Source organism: Rhamphochromis longiceps, linkage group LG2 (genome assembly GCF_057381845.1).
Source record: "Rhamphochromis longiceps isolate RC_006_pf linkage group LG2, R_longiceps_female_GT1.1, whole genome shotgun sequence".
Lineage (NCBI taxonomy): Eukaryota > Metazoa > Chordata > Actinopteri > Cichliformes > Cichlidae > Rhamphochromis > Rhamphochromis longiceps.
In genome coordinates this window covers 16,214,831-16,225,781 of record NC_140558.1, presented here as the reverse complement: position 1 = coordinate 16,225,781, position 10,951 = coordinate 16,214,831, and the positions used below count along the sequence as shown (strand labels likewise).

The 10,951-nt window shown below is 41.8% G+C and overlaps 2 long non-coding RNA genes across 2 annotated transcripts; one reads left to right on the top strand and one right to left on the bottom strand.

The window, feature by feature from the left end:
• The first annotated feature begins 1,063 nt into the window (after positions 1–1,063).
• On the top strand, positions 1,064–5,959 carry LOC146677101 (uncharacterized). The gene is made up of 4 exons (XR_014907468.1): positions 1,064–1,846; positions 2,921–3,012; positions 3,719–3,876; positions 5,907–5,959. It is a non-coding gene; the product is annotated as an uncharacterized LOC146677101 (long non-coding RNA).
• Positions 5,960–8,962: 3,003 nt separating this feature from the next.
• Positions 8,963–10,825, bottom strand: LOC146677100 (uncharacterized). The gene is made up of 3 exons (XR_014913268.1): positions 10,729–10,825; positions 10,167–10,265; positions 8,963–9,457 (listed from the first exon to the last, which is right to left on the bottom strand). It is a non-coding gene; the product is annotated as an uncharacterized LOC146677100 (long non-coding RNA).
• Positions 10,826–10,951: the final 126 nt, after the last annotated feature.

Here is a 10,951-nt window from a genome sequence, read left to right as displayed (position 1 = left end):
ATCACCCCTATGCTTCAGCAACCATACCCCTCCCCTCATGCTTAAGGAACATGACGCATCAGGTCTGAAAATGACTAGACACTTCCGGAGTATTTCCGGTAGGGTCGCAAGGTCTGGATCGAGGCCTTCCATAGTAAATATGCTGTATTTGAATATGTCATACTCAAAGCCTTCTTTCCGCGGAGCGGCGGTTGCTTCGGATCTGCTGCTGCCTCCCATGCTAGCGGCCTCGGGAGAGCAGATCTCTTCGCCGTCCAAGTACACAGGAACGCTGCTGGGTTGCAGAATGAAAGGATCCATCTTGTGTCTGTGCTTAGAAATTGTGACGGCCTCGTCTCTGCTTTTATTCCCCTCCCCTGCCGCAGACCCTCCCTCCCTCCCTCTAAAAACTTTTTTCTTTTTTTTTTCCAACAACAGGTGGCGCAACAGGTGGCGCGCTTCCGAGGGTTTCCCCCTCCCTTCTCCGGATGCACCGGGGGGTTTCCCCCCTCCCTTCTCCGGATGCAATTCGTCACGCTTAGGGGGCAGGTGGCGCGCTTCCGGGGTTTCCCCCTCCCTTCTCCGGATGCAATTCGTCACGCTTAGGGGATCAAATTACACACTTCCGGGGGGGGAGGTCAAAAGGTCATGATTAGGGCCATCAATCAAATCGAATCAAATTTTGTCATAAGCTGTATGGGAGTATCTCTCTGTGATGTATGCTGGGTAATGGCACAGCTAGCTACTGGGTGACTTTATTCACCCGCTTCGGCTGTTATCAGTCCATACAATGGGCGTTATTGGCACAAATCAGTCCCATAGATATGGGCCATCTCCTGCTAGATTGTTCAGAAGGTTGTCTGTGAAGGTTCTCAGTCATCCAGGTCATCGTAGTCAAAGGAGCTTGCAAAGAAAAGCGTCTGGACTTCTTTAAGTTGCTTGAAGATGTTTCACCTCTCATCCGAGAAGCTTCTTCAGTTCTAAGGTCAAATGGTCATGCTTGGAGAAAACTCTCCTGAGAGAGCATGACATCCCAGTGTATTTCAGACCCAGCAACACGCTCAGACAGAAACTGGTTCACCCGAAAAACAAAACGCCAAAACACAAACTTAACAATGTGGTGTATGCTGTACAGTGCAGCGAGGAATGCCCAGACCTCTACATTGGAGAGACCAAACAGCCACTTCACAAGCGCATGGCACAACACAGAAGAGCCACCTCCACAGGACAAGACTCAGCAGTCCATCTGCATCTTAAGGATAAAGGACACTCTTTCGAGGATGTCAATGTTCACATTTTGGACAGAGAGGACAGATGGTTTGAAAGAGGAGTGAAAGAAGCCATCTGTGTCCACTGTGAGCGACCATCGTTGAACAGAGGCGGGGGTTTACGACACCAACTCTCTGCCATCTATAATCCAGTTTTGAGATCCCTTCCCAGACGCCTTAACGCCCACTCACATCCTGGGCCATCTGACCTTAGGAATTCGCATGATAAGGTGGGGCCAGGTTTCACAATGAACACACCCGAAACTCTGGCTGATTGGGACCCACGCCCAGTTTCCCACCTTGGCTCAGGCGATTAGAGGATCATCAGGGGGTCCTTTTGTCCCTCTGTGGGGGGTCACTCCCACTAGGTTTATATCTGGGACTCTCCACCATTTGACCTTAGAACTGAAGAAGCTTCTCGGATGAGAGGTGAAACGTCTTCAAGCAACTTAAAGAAGTCCAGACGCTTTTCTTTGCAAGCTCCTTTGACTGTTCAGAAGGTTGTTCTCATCCATCCAGATGGAGGATCACTAACAGGAGCGTGGGAAGACTCCAGAATCCACTCTGGCTGGAATCCGGTGGATATACAGTGTGTACAGGTAAGACCATTTAAACGGACAGCATTTATAGAATGACTATTGAAAGTCAGCGAGTGTCAGTAATGTTAATGTGGTTATGTTAGTAATACACCGAGTGCTAATATAACAGCTTTAAGATGCATTTGTAGATATTATTACGTGTTTTACCGTCTTTATGGTGCTAGCTTAAAGTTACGGTGTAAACGTTAGCTTATATTGGAGTAAAGCTGTTACTGTTTAAACGATGTTAGCACAGAAATATTAGCTTCTGTCATGACTGATGAAGTTACTAGTTAATAAAGTTTCCAGTAAAGTGTTTAATTGCAGCCACAGACTGACAGCAAATATCTTGATTAGCTTCAGTGCATCTGTAATAAATATGTGCAAGTTTCAGTGCTTCGTTTAAACTGTATGATACTTATACTGACCCAGGGTCAGTGTAAAATACAATCCTAGCTGTGTGAACAAAGCCTGGCTCCTTTAATCCTGCATGACAAACCTCAGGATGCAGGTTATTATTACTCTTTCCTGCTGGCACACCTGTCACACCTGGGAGTCAGCTAGAAACTTACAGTGACGTGGACATCATGCAAAGACTGCCAGACTCTGTAATACTGCAAATGATCAGTGACTCAGGTTATCACTAAACTTTAAACGGCACCTCTGTGTCTCTGTGTGCTGAACATTTAGGATTGTGTCAGGCTGCATTGACTGTGGGACTTTAATGTGTTAAAAGCAGGTTGAAGACGGCTCAGAAACATTTGAAGATTAAAATTTAGCATTATGGCTGCTGGTGGTTTGTAAAGCCTCTACTCAGCTGTATTTTTGTTACTAACTTATGTTTGGTGTTGTTTAACACAGATTTCAGAAGAGCAAATATGCTTAATAGTTTAACTAGATTTCATTTGTCAGTGTGGGACTGCTGAGTCACCTGAAGAACACATTTCATTCATTCTCCACATGATGTTCATTTACAGAAATGTTTCACAGGAACTGATTTCTCCCAAAGGGTGAACTAGTGTGTTTCCATAGATTACCTCTGTATGAATGTACTTCTTAAATGAAGGCAAGTGTTTGTCCTTTTTTGTTCCTCAGGTACAGTACGTGATATCAAGGGCAGGCGGTCAACATTGGGGGTAGACAAGAAGCAGACGTACTTCCAAGAGGGAGCTGCAGTGAGGTCAGAGGTCAGAATCTGAAACGGCTCAGGTATATATATATATAAATGTATTTATAAAGAAACCTTTAAATAATAGTCATAATTATGATTATTATAAGAAATATCAAACATTTAAGTGGATTTTCTGTTACACATATTGTGTTAGCCCTGCGATAAACTGGCAGCCTGTCTTTGTCCTGTATCAGCTGGGATAGGCTTCATCCTCCCGCGACCCTGAATTGGATACATTGTATTCCAATTATGTAATCTGATCATTTACAAACTCAAGGTATCTAATCAAAATGTAAGTAATAATTATAAAATGGGAAAGCAGAAATAAGTGTGACATAAATGCAAATGTGTGAGCTGACATAGAGGACAGCTACATGTAGTCTGAAAAACCTTTGTTGTCAAGTTTGCAGGTATATCAGCACGAGACATTCTTACATAGAAGAGACTGTTAAAGTCTCTAACTCAGTGAAGCATTATTGGTCCCATCTGTTTGGATAAATATAGTAAGTTGATGTTTGTCCATTTATTGACACATTTTCTTAAGTGCTTATCCAGGATCACAGTGGAGCTGCAGCTGGATATGTTCACTAAATAAACCTTACAAAAGTTAACAATAAACCTGCATCCACGTACGTTGTTGTCCACAGGATGAGAAAATCAAACTGGAACACTGTGGAACATGTTAATAAATGTTTGTGTGTTTATGCCTGTGTCTTTCACAGGAGGCGCTGGAAGGTTTCCCTAATAGTTCCTGGTGAATCAAAGCAGAACCATAAAGGTTGCTGGACTGCATGATGGCCTTACCCCTGAGCCGTCATCCTGTTAAAGGAGGAACCAGTTAGAAGCTGTTTTCAAAGTAGCTGAGCAGATTTCATCTCAAGTAAGCAATTAACTCATTCACTGCCATTGACGTCTATAGCCGTCAATGGCAGTGAATGAGTCAATGGGTTTTAACTCATTCACTGCCAATGGCTGGCAGTGAATGAGTTAACTGTTTGTTTATCTGTTCTGCCACTTAAAGAGCATTTAAGGACGTCGTTTGAGTGTCCAGTTGAATTAATTCTACACACCAAATTCAAAAGTGTTAAATTTTTTGGTGTTAATAGTCTCCTTGCAAAAGTAGAGTTAATTTTACTCTAAGCAGAGTCACATTCTTTTAATGTAACTCTGGGGTGTAAAATGATAGTAGTTAAAATCGAGTGTTAAAAATGAGTGTTTCTCTGTCAAATCTGGAGGTGTTAAAATGGAAACATTAACTCTTGACCTCTTAACTCTGAACTCCTAGAGGGGCTATGACACCAACAGAGTAAATTCACAGACTCCGCCCCCAGCACGGCTCCAATCGAAGCTGAAGTGAAGCCGTTTCAGAACATTTTGCTCTACATATTTGAGTTGTTTGCCATGCTTGCTAAGTCATTTTTTCAAAGATTGTTTCAATTGTTATTAGCTTTTACTTCTGTGGCTCTTTGGAGTTGAGACAAAGCTGTGTGAAAGGCATTAGCCATGTTGCTCGGTGATAGCATAATATTCTGTTTTAGCTAGCTGAAAGGTATTGTTTGCGGGCAAATACCACAGCCTTGAAAAAAAAGCTTGCATGTGAATTTTCAGACAAACTTTTGGTCAAATACGCCTAAAACAATGTCTATAATGTGAAATGTTGGTATAATGGTGCTACTTGAAGCCTGAAAACGATCGCCCATAAAATAAAATAAAAAACGAGCAAACAGCAGTAGCAGACGTCCTGACTGGATTCTACGGTAGCATTTAGATCCCTCCAGAGTTTTGTGCACACGGTTTAGGTAAAAATGAAAAAGGTTGAGGTTTTACATTTAGTTCAGTATTACCTGTTGCCTGTGTCCTTGTCTTTTGGGAAAATACTTTACACAAGTAATGGCTCAAAGAGGATTCCTTTTTTTTTTTTTAACTGTGCTGCAATTGTTTACTGGATTATTTGTGCCATTAATTAGTGTCAACTAATTTTTATTCGATCTCCGCACAGGATATGCTTGTGAAGATGGAATATGGGGGAGAGCAGAAGTGCGTTGAAGTTCCACAAAGGGATGAATGAAGGACATGCATATTGTATTGAAGAAATAAGTGATGAGAATGCTGTTATTTGCATTTACCATGTCAGACCTTTTGATAAACAAAATTCTAATGAAAGTGAGAACATGTATACTGTTACATCTTTCAGAAAATGTTTTGAAATTGTGGTGCACAGTTCAGAATAAATGTTTTTCAAAAACCATTGCATCTTTTTAGTAAATGTTTATTTCCAAAAGAAATTTCTAGAAGTTCAGAACAGTAAAATTCCCGCTTTTTAGAATGAATTAGAAGATAACTCTTACGTAGTTAAACTAAAATACTCTTTGAGAGTTAATATATAAACTCTTAACACCAAGTGTTAAATTATCAACTCCAGACAGATTTGGTGTTTAACACTAAATCAGAGTTAACGTACCAACTCTCCAAAAAGAGTTAAATTAACACTCTCTGGTGTGGACCCATATAGACACTTTAATAGTGTTGAAATCAAATCCGACAGTGTTAATTTGGACATGCTGGATTTGCTGTGTACTGGCTCTCATGGTCATTTGTTATTATAGACATATTTTTCATGTTCATCCAGCTATTTAGTAAATTCTATCTATTTAGTAATATCCGTCAGCTATAAAATGTAATATAAAAATATCTAAATATCTCCTGCCCTTTATGTTTTAATGATGTAAGTCTGTTATCGTGTTACATTAGCATTCCTCACATATCAATGAGATGCTGTACAGTACAATCCTACTGACACAGCAGAGGGATAATGACGGCTATTCAACATCGTTACACGACACATTCGAGCTGCATGATGCAGACAAAGTGACTAAATCATCTTTTTGTGGTTTATTGTCTTCAAACCAGCAGACAAAGCCGATGGCAGAAGATGTCGGAGAAGAACTTCAGGCCGTGTACTGAAAAGGTATTTTTGTCTTGTTATCAAAGACATTTGGAGTGACGGCTTCTACAACTGGTTGTGCTGAAGTAAAGCTTACAGTCTAAGAAATCACAATAGTGCCCTGCAGACTGTTCACAAAGCTGAGGGATCTGGGACTTAACAGCCGTCTGTGTGCATGGGTGTTGGACTTCCTCACTGGCAGAACTCAGGTGGTGAGGGTGGGCAGGTGCTTCTCCAACAGCATCACCATCACCACAGGAGCACCTCAGGGATGTGTCCTCTCGCCACTGCTCTACTCCCTCTACACTTCAGACTGTGTGGCCACCCATGGCTCCAACACCATTGTGAAGTTTGCTGACGACACAGTGGTGTTGGGTGCCATCTCCAACAACGATGAGGCGGCCTACATGGATGAAGTGAAGAATCTGGCATCGTGGTGCCAGGACAACCACCTCCAGCTGAACGTCAGCAAGACCAAGGAGCTGGTGGTGGACTTCAGAAGGGGTCAGCACAGAGACTACAAGCCCATTATCATCAATGGAGCTCCAGTGGAGAGGGTGCAGTCCTTCAAGTATCTTGGTGTCCACATCTCCTCAGACCTGACATGGGCTGCCCACATTCAGGTCCAGACCAAAAAGGCTAGGCAGCGCCTGTATCACCTACGACAACTGAGGAAGTTCAGGGTCTCTCCAAAGATCCTCAGGATTTTCTATACAGGCGCTGTGGAGAGCATCCTCACACAGAACATGACATCGTGGTTTGGGAACAGCTGTGTGAAGGACCAAAAAGCTCTCCAGAGAGTGATCCGTACAGCAGAACGCTGCTGCAGGATTGCTCTCCCCCCGCTTCAGGACACCTACACCAGGAGATGCCGGACTAGAGCAGCGCAGATACTGAAGGACCCGTCCCATCCAGGCAACAAATTGTTCCAACTTCTGCAATCTGGTAGAAGGTTCCGCATCTTCCGGGCAAGGACAGAGAGACTCAAGAGGAGCTTCTATCCCCAAGCCATCCGTGCCCTAAACACACACACCCGCCCTCTCACATCATCTATAATTGACTGAGACAGGACTCTCTTCCAAACACTCTAAACCAAGGCACAATGTACATTTCAATTCCTTTAATTTTAAATATGTTTATATTGTCTATCCTGTAAAATAGTCAGATGTCTATTTATATTAATGTACAGAATTCACCTGCTTGCTGCTACTACTGCACATTCACCCAGTGTATATACTATATATATATATATATATATATATATATATATATATATATAATGTTCTTCCTCTACACCCCCCCAATTTTTGCACATGTCGAGGAGCGTGTCAGGCTACATTTCACTGTGTGTTATACTTGTATAACTATGCATGTGACAAATAAAGAACCTTGAACCTTGAACCACAGTGTTGATATTCAGCACAAAGAGAAAAGCTCACTTGTTTGAATTTATTTACAATCATAGTTTTATAAATTCTGACTGTAAACAGCGTTTACAGCTCTGATATTGTTTGACACTCGATATCAGGTGATAGTGTTTAATTTAAAGGTTTCTGTGTCCCAATGAGTCACTTTAACTGTAACACATTCATTATTTAGATTCAACAAAGAAATAACTGAATGTAAAAATGGCAGCCCACAGGCCAGGTTTAGAGATATATGCATGCACACCGTCACCATCTGTGAGCACAAACTGCTGCTCTGCCAGCATGTAGGAAATCACATATCACACACACAGGGGCGAAGAAACATCAGAGCTCAACTTTGGATACTTTAGATCTAAACAGATCAAAGTAGCTCTTAGTTTCAGCAATCAGTGAGCAGACAAACAATGATACCAAACTGATTCTGTATGAATACAATATGGTATTTTCAATACAGGTGTCAAATTAATTCATTAAAACTAATACAGATATATGTATATTTTTTTTGATAAATTAGTTTGCTAAATTATAAGAATATATTTTTATTTTTTTTTCATTTAACAATTGCAACTGAAAGAAATTAAATATTGAACAAAAATATATTGTCACATTCTGAGCATGCTCAGCACACTGACAGACTTGAAGTTGCTACAGATTTTAAGAAGTGATAATTATAGGGAAGAAACTTCTCTTTTTCATCTGTTTAATCAAACATTTGATGCCTCAGCTGTCTCAGTCCTGTAGCGTTCTGCAACTACAACTAACCTGAAGCTTGGATTTGGCTGCAGGTGCCCCTGTACATCCTTCTCAGCAGCACACATGTGGGTACCATTTAATCCCACTTCTTCCTGAGCTTTGCTTCATCACAAGACCAAAGGTGGCATCCCGTGTCACAGTCTTATCATCATCCAGAAGAAACATTTGAAAAAACATCATGCAGAAGAAACATTTACGCGCCTCCTGGTTTTGTTTTCTGATCCTGCGAAAAGACTGAGGACAACAAAGCCCAGAGAACACGAGATACACAACATCCAACATTCAGACTCAACAGCCTCCATAAATGAAGAGCACCAGGTTGGGTCAGTTATAGTAGATATAAGCATACTTCACATTACTGGGTATGAATAATGAGGAGGCAAACTTTGAAGATGCAGAGCATGATGTCCCATCATCAGACTGTAAACAAACATCCACCAGGCTTCTTTGTTGCCAAAATTGATGATTCTCCCATCAGGGATCAGTAGCCTGTGTTAACCTGTGGTATAAGCAGCAGTCACTGAAATATTACTGTTTCAGATAAGAAATCTAGCACATAAAAGCCAGGGTGGGAGGAATCTCTGCAAAATGACTTACCTCTGCAAGTGTGAAGCTCAACAAAAATCTGACTCTCCAGTCACTGACAAACAAAACCTCCAGCTGGGAGATAGAAAACGCTGTCTGGGTCTTGCTGGATGTTGCTGGTCAGAGTCCACACATTAGCAGAGTGCTTCTTGGTCCCACTGACCCATGTGGACAGTGACTGTGGAGAACTGTTCTGGAAAACAGAGAAGAGAATTAAAATAACAAAAAGCCAAACAGGATTTGCCCTTGGCCTTATCAGCACCTGTAAAGGGAGTTGTTTTCTCAAACTGCTGACGCTGAAGTAAGTTCATCTAGTTTTAGAAACTTTCACTGAACAGTAACAGTGTCACAACTAAGCATATGCATAAGCACTTAAATACTTTAAATGATAATAACAGAAAATTTCTTTTACAGGAGCTAGAGCCTGTCCCAGTAGTCATAGGTAGAGCACACCTGGACAGGTCACCAGTCTGTCAGAGGACTAACACAGAGACAGACATCAGAGTAACAAATCTATTTAAAATTAATGTAAGTTTGCTGCAGCTGTATGTATGAACATGTGTTTCTGTGTTCACAGTCCACCTCTCAGGAACCTGCAGTTGACTTTTAGTCAACTTTAAACAGACCTCACAAAAGGCTGATGTGGCTGGATCAGTAGTCTGATTTAAGTACGATACCTTTGGCCAGGGATTACTCTGGTGCATCGCTTCACTGCAGTCTTACGTATTTTCCCCACACCTGAATAAAAAATACTGATATATACAAATAACAGCTTCAGCTGATGCAGCCTGACTCAATCCTAAATGTTCAGCACACAGAGACACAGAGGTGCCGTTTAAAGTTTAGTGATAACATGAGTCACTGATCATTTGCAGTATTACAGAGTCTGGCAGTCTTTGCATGATGTCCACGTCACTGTAAGTTTCTAGCTGACTCTCAGGTGTGACAGGTGTGCCAGCAGGAAAGAGTAATAATAACCTGCATCCTGAGGTTTGTCATGCAGGATTAAAGGAGCCAGGCTTTGTTCACACAGCTAGGATTGTATTTTACACTGACCCTGGGTCAGTATAAGTATCATACAGTTTAAACGAAGCACTGAAACTTGCACATACAGATGCACTGAAGCTAATCAAGATATTTGCTGTCAGTCTGTGGCTGCGATTAAACACTTTACTGGAAACTTTATTAACTAGTAACTTCATCAGTCATGACAGAAGCTAATATTTCTGTGCTAACATCGTTTAAACAGTAACAGCTTTACTCCAATATAAGCTAATGTTTACACCGTAACTTTAAGCTAGCACCATAAAGACGGTAAAACACGTAATAATATCTACAAATGCATCTTAAAGCTGTTATATTAGCGCTCGGTGTATTACTAACATAACCACATTAACATTACTGACACTCGCTGACTTTCAATAGTCATTCTATAAATGCTGTCCGTTTAAATGGTCTTACCTGTACACACTGTATATCCACCGGATTCCAGCCAGAGTGGATTCTGGAGTCTTCCCACGCTCCTGTTAGTGATCCTCCATCTGGATGGATGAGAACAACCTTCTGAACAGTCAAAGGAGCTTGCAAAGAAAAGCGTCTGGACTTCTTTAAGTTGCTTGAAGACGTTTCACCTCTCATCCGAGAAGCTTCTTCAGTTCTAAGGTCAAATGGTGGAGAGTCCCAGATATAAACCTAGTGGGAGTGACCCCCCACAGAGGGACAAAAGGACCCCCTGATGATCCTCTAATCGCCTGAGCCAAGGTGGGAAACTGGGCGTGGGTCCCAATCAGCCAGAGTTTCGGGTGTGTTCATTGTGAAACCTGGCCCCACCTTATCATGCGAATTCCTAAGGTCAGATGGCCCAGGATGTGAGTGGGCGTTAAGGCGTCTGGGAAGGGATCTCAAAACTGGATTATAGATGGCAGAGAGTTGGTGTCGTAAACCCCCGCCTCTGTTCAACGATGGTCGCTCACAGTGGACACGCTCCTGTTAGTGATCCTCCATCTGGATGGATGAGAACAACCTTCTGAACAATCTAGCAGGAGATGGCCCATATCTATGGGACTGATTTGTGCTAATAACGCCCATTGTATGGACTGATAACAGCCGAAGCGGGTGAAAAAAGTCACCCAGTAGCTAGCTGTGCCATTACCCAGCATACATCACTCCCCCCAAAAATGCAATAAACCATACAAAAGTATCGTTCTACCTGTTTTTCAGGTAGTTGTTTACATTATATAATTTAT